General features: G+C 35.1%; 1 non-coding gene across 1 annotated transcript; it reads left to right on the top strand.

The window, feature by feature from the left end:
* The first annotated feature begins 472 nt into the window (after positions 1–472).
* LOC109789016 (uncharacterized) lies at positions 473–5,384 on the top strand. Its single transcript, XR_014428669.1, has one exon. It is a non-coding gene; the product is annotated as an uncharacterized LOC109789016 (transcript).
* The last annotated feature ends 488 nt before the right edge of the window (positions 5,385–5,872 follow it).

The following is a 5,872-nucleotide window of genomic DNA, read 5'->3' as shown; positions in this document are numbered from 1 at the left end:
GGTTAATTTACAATAACTCATATATAACACACAAACTGCTATTTTATGTAAGAATTTTTAAAAACTTTTTTAACTTTATATTTAATTTAATTTTTATTTATTATAATTATTTATAAGTTAAATTTTAATATTCTTAAACTTGATTTTCATTTGACAAGAAGTGTGTAGAGGGTCATACTTCTCTTCTTGACATCCATTAGTCAACACATCTAGTTTGTCATATCTTCTTAGTAAGGTACCTTAAACTAAATTATATTTATCTAATTTATTTATCTAGTTGAAGAAATGAGATGAATTATATTTATGTAGTTGATGAAATAAGATGACTTATATTTGAATCTTCTACCTACTTAGATAAATGAAATAATAGGTTCAAATAACATTGAATTAGTATATGGTTTGCTCTTCTATTATATAGAGAGACCATAAATACTCAATTGTGTAAATAAATTTGTCTCACAGAATAAGAAAAATGGATCGTAGTTGGGTGAATGCAAGAAGAATCACTGATGAGTATCAAAATGGGGTTGAACAATTTTTGGAATTGGCTCAACGAAATCAAGCAGATTTGAATGGAAAATTTTATTGTCCTTGCGTTAATTGTTTAAATGGGAGACGACATGTAATTGATGAAATACGAGACCATCTTATTTGTGATGGGTTTTTAACGAGCTATACAACATGGATATGGCATGGTGAAGATAAAGAAACTCAAATTGTGGCCCAAACTGAGCAAGATGATGTAGAAATGGAAGATCAAATAGAAGACATGATTCGTGATGTGGGACAAGAGTTTTTCCAGCAAGCACAATCACATGTGTATGATACTTTAAAAAGTGACTCAGAGACACCTTTGTTTCCTGATTGTACAACCTACACACGATTATCAGCAGTGTTGAGATTAATGAACTTAAAGGAAAAATATGGGTGGAGTGATAAAAGTTTCACAGAGTTTCTTGAGGTGTTGAAGTTAATGCTTCCAAAAGACAACACGTTGCCAGATCGTCATTATGAGGCGAAAAAGGTTTTGTGTCCGATGGGTCTACAGTATAAGAAAATACATGCATGCCCTAATGATTGCATATTGCATAGAAAAGAGTTTGAATCATTGCAAAAATGTCCTCGTTGTGGGTTGTCACGGTACAAAGTGAAGGATGATGGTCGTAGTAGTGATGAAGATGTAGTTGAGAAGGGGCCTCCAGCGAAGGTGTTATGGTATCTTCCAATTATTCCAAGGTTCAAGCGATTGTTTGCTAATGCAACTGATGCAATGAACCTTACATGGCATGCAGACAAAAGAAATTGCGATGGCATGCTTCGCCATCCAACTAATTCCCCACAATGGAAAAAAATTGATGGTTTGTTTCCAAATTTTGGTAGTGAGGCAAGAAACCTTAGTATCGGGCTTGCTTCAGATGGAATGAATCCTTTTGGAAACTTAAGCACCAACCATAGTTCATGGCCTGTTCTCTTTTCAATTTACAATTTGCCTCCTTGGTTGTGCATGAAGAGAAAATATGTGATATTGTGTATGATGATTGCAGGCCCAAAACAATCAGGAAATGACATAGATGTTTATCTAAGTCCTTTGATCAAGGACTTTAGAATTTTGTGGGAAGAAGGGGTTGATGTGTTTGATGGGTATCGTCAACAAAGTTTCAATCTACATGCAATGATATTTTGTACTATTAATGATTTTCCGGCATATGGGAACTTGAGTGGATATAGTGTTAAAGGACATCACGCATGCCCTATTTGTGAAAAACAAACAAGCTACCTTCAATTGAAGCATGGAAAGAAAATTGTCTACATTAGGCATCGAAAATTTCTCAGACCTAATCACCCATATCAAAGATTGAAAAAAGCTTTTAATGGATGTCAAGAACATGAAATTGCACCCACACCCTTAACTGGTAAGCAAGTTTATGATCAAGTGAAAGACATAAATATTATCTTTGGAAAGACCTAAAAGAAGTCAATTGAGAAGAAATTGTGGAAGAAGAGGTCCATATTTTTTTATCTTCCATGTTGGCGCCATTTAGATGTTAGACACTGCATAGATGTTATGCATGTGGAGAAAAATGTATGTGATAGTGTAATAGGCACACTTTTAAACATTAAAGGCAAGACAATGGATGGATTCAATGCTCGTCAAGATTTTTTAGAGATAGGTATACGTGAACAGTTACATCCAAGGTTAGAAGGTAAGCATACATATTTGCCTCCAACATGTCATACTTTGTCAAGAAAAGAGAAAATAAGTTTTTGTCAATGTCTACGAGGTGTCAAAGTTCCACAGGGATACTCTTCAAATGTTAAGAGCCTTGATTCATGGAATGATCTTAAACTGGTTGGCTTAAAATCTCACAATTGTCATGTTTTGATGCAACAACTTTTACCTGTGGCTATACGTGGCATTTTGCCTAATAATGTTAGAAGTGTGTTAACTCGTTTGTGCTTCTTTTTTAATGCTATATGTGCTAAAGTCATTGACCCTAAAAAGTTGGATGAGTTGGAAAATGAGTCTATTATTATCCCATGTCAATTGGAGATGTATTTTCCTCTGAGTTTTGTTGACATCATGATTCACTTGATTGTTCATCTAGTTAGGGAGATCAGATTGTGTGGCCCTATTTATTTACGATGGATGTACCCAGTTGAGCGTTATATGAAGATTTTAAAAGGGTATAGCAAGAATCCATACCGTCTAGAAGCAGCTATTGTTGAAAGGTACATTGCAGAAGAAGCTATTGAATTTTGTTTAGATTACATGTCTAAAGCAAAACCAGTAGGGATTCCTAAGTCTTGTTATGACGATAGAATTGAAGGCAAGGGTACAAAAGCCCAAAAACTTAAATTTATTCTTCGAAAGGAATTACTTCAAGCACATTTGTATATATTGAACAATACTGAAGAGGTCTTCCCTTACATATCTGAGCACCAAGCCCTTTTGAAGAAAAATAACCCTATAATGAATGAAAAATCATTGGTCAATGAGCATAACAAGACATTCTTAAAATGGTTTAAAGAAAAAGTCTTTAGTGATGATAGTGCTTCTGACACATTAAAATGTCTTGCAAATGAGCCTAAATGTAATGTCTTTACTTATAGTGGATATGATATCAATAATTTTTCATTTTACACAAAGTCACAAGATGATAACAGTACCATGCAGAATAATGGGGTTACTCTTCAGGCTCAATCTATACATTTTTCTAGTAGAAATGATAAAAATCCTATTGTGGCATCCACAAGTTACTATGGAGTCATTGAAGACATTTGGGAGATTAGTTATGGTACATTTAAAGTTCTTGTTTTTAAGTGCAAGTGGGTTGATATTAACATTGGTGTGCGAACCGATGAAATGGGATTTACAATGGTAGACCTTAGCAAGGTGGGTCATAAGGATGAACCTTTCATCATGGCAAACCAAGCAACACAAGTATTTTATGTCAAAGATCCTATTGTTGAAAGGTGGTTTGTGGTTCTACAAGGTAGAAGTGTACACAATGTTGACGAGTCAACAATTGAGCTTGGGGAGAGTCTTTCTTTCTCAACACGTATGCCTACTAATAACGAAGAAATTGAACAAGATGACGTTCATGCCACTCGTAATGACCATGATGAAGGCATATGGGAAAACATTATTATCTAATTACCACATTAAGTTATGTTTATCTTGATGTATACTTTAATATTCTATTTATCATTTTTTTTCACGCTTTTAATTAGTTTTATTACTTATTTTGCAATTAACCTTGGTTTTTATTTTTGTCAAAACAGATACATGGATACTCAATTTGCTCCTCAAGGCTCCCCTGCTCCTCAAGGCTCCCTTGCTCCTCAAGGCTCCCCTGCTCCTATACCCCCTACTTCACAAACTATATCTAAGAAAAATAGGAAGTTGACATGAATGAAAAGCTTAGCCTGTAAGCGCATGAATGGGGTGAAAATATCACTTGATGTGGATCCCACTACTGGGATAGTTTTAGGGCCAAACAAAGTTCAATTTGCAAGTTATTTGGGAACCCTTGCTCGAGACAAGATTAGTATTTTAGTTCCTTCTTGGAAAGAAGTTCCACAGACTACTAAAAACATGATTTGGCAGGATATATTGGTATTTCCATTATCTTTACATAATTTGACAAAATAATGATTATTTTTAATGTTATTATTAATTGTTAAATCTAAAATTGTTTTGTAGGAAGTCTATGACATTAGTGATAGTACAATATTAAAGAGTAAAATGTTTTCAACTGTTGCTACAAAATTTAGGCAACACGAGTCTTATCTTACAAGGAATGGGTACATGGGAAACATAAGGGTAAAAGCCCTTGTGATGCGTATAATATTGACCCTGAAGAATGGGAGAAATTCAAAGAAATTCAGAATGACCCTTCTTGGAAGGTAAATTGTGTTTATTTTTTTTTAAATGTATATTAAAATTTTATTTTTAATTCACTTTTAATTATCGTTGTATTAAATTATTGCAGCTTATAAGAAAAAAAGCACAGGATATCCAGAAACTCAATGATGCACCCCACCTATTGTCTCGTGGGAGTTATGAGCTACTTGTGAGAAATTTTATGAAAAGAGAACTTCAATGACTTAAGGAGGTAGCAATACAATCTGGTGCTAGTGAGGATGTAGTGATTGATCCTCCACGTCCTCCTCCATGCCATAGTTTGTGGAGGATGGCTCGCACAAAAAGCTCTGGTGAGATGACTTCTGAGTCTGCTAATCAAATTGCAGAAAAAATTGTAAGTATTTTCTTATAAAAGTAATCTCTTTATGTATTTGAAGATTTATTGTAGATTTTTTTATTTACAGATATATTATAAACAAAATTTCTTTATTATAGAATGTGTTGGAGGAGCAAGAATCACAAGGTTCATTTATTCCTGAAGGCCGTTAGGATATATTAAATACAGCCCTTGGACGACCAGAGCATCTTGGTCGTGTTCGTATAGCTGGGGTTGGTGCTACTATTGGTAATTACTTTGGACCATTATCACAGGGGTCATCCTTATCTAGATTGAGCCCACAAGATCTTGAAGCCCTCACACAACAAATATATGTATGGGTCACAAACTTTAATGGCAAAGTACCCGAATATGAGTACTACACAGTCATAGGATGTTCCTCCAGTTGAGGTAGATCATGGTATCGTGGCCCGTGTTAGCACTAAAGGCAGTTGTCCATGATGCAATCATGCCTAGTAAGGCAAGGGGTGACACATTAAAAGAGCCAAAAGGAATGGGCTAGACATGAAGGTTTGGACTAGTCAAGGCCCAATGGGCTCGATGGGCTTGGAAGGCCCAAGTTGAGCTTCACATGGGCCATATCTTGTTATAGTTATTTCCTTATGTTTTGTATATATCATGTTAGTATAGGTTTCCTATATTTTGGATCTTGTATTTTGGACCCTAGATTAGGATTTTTTGGGCTTTAGGCTTGTTGGGCTTAGTATTGGGCTTCATGGGCCTTTGGGCTTTTGGTACCCAATATTGGGCTCGTTTCAATCCTTGTAATTTTTCCTTTCCATTGTATTTGATTGACCATTTTATTTAGGCCCATAGAATAGGAATTTTGAGGAAAGACATAATAAGCATGGATCATGAAAACTTAATTACATTTGAAAGTAATTAGGGTTGCATTTGAGTCACATGTTTTGTGCCAAGGGTGGCTGTAGATGTGAAGCTTCAAATGAACCTCAAATTACATTCAAATGCAATCAAGCTTCTAGATGAGGACCGGCCACATGGGCACCAAGCTTGGACGTCCAAGTTTGAATTCAAATTTCAAATTTGAATTCAACTTAGCGCCAACTTTGGCTCTTCATGGATGTCGCCAATTATCTTGCAATTCGTAG

The sequence above is a fragment of the Cajanus cajan genome, chromosome 8 (genome assembly GCF_000230855.2).
Source record: "Cajanus cajan strain Asha chromosome 8, NIPB_CcT2T_4, whole genome shotgun sequence".
In the NCBI taxonomy this organism is placed as follows: domain Eukaryota; kingdom Viridiplantae; phylum Streptophyta; class Magnoliopsida; order Fabales; family Fabaceae; genus Cajanus; species Cajanus cajan.
This window is presented reverse-complemented; position numbering and strand designations above follow the sequence as displayed.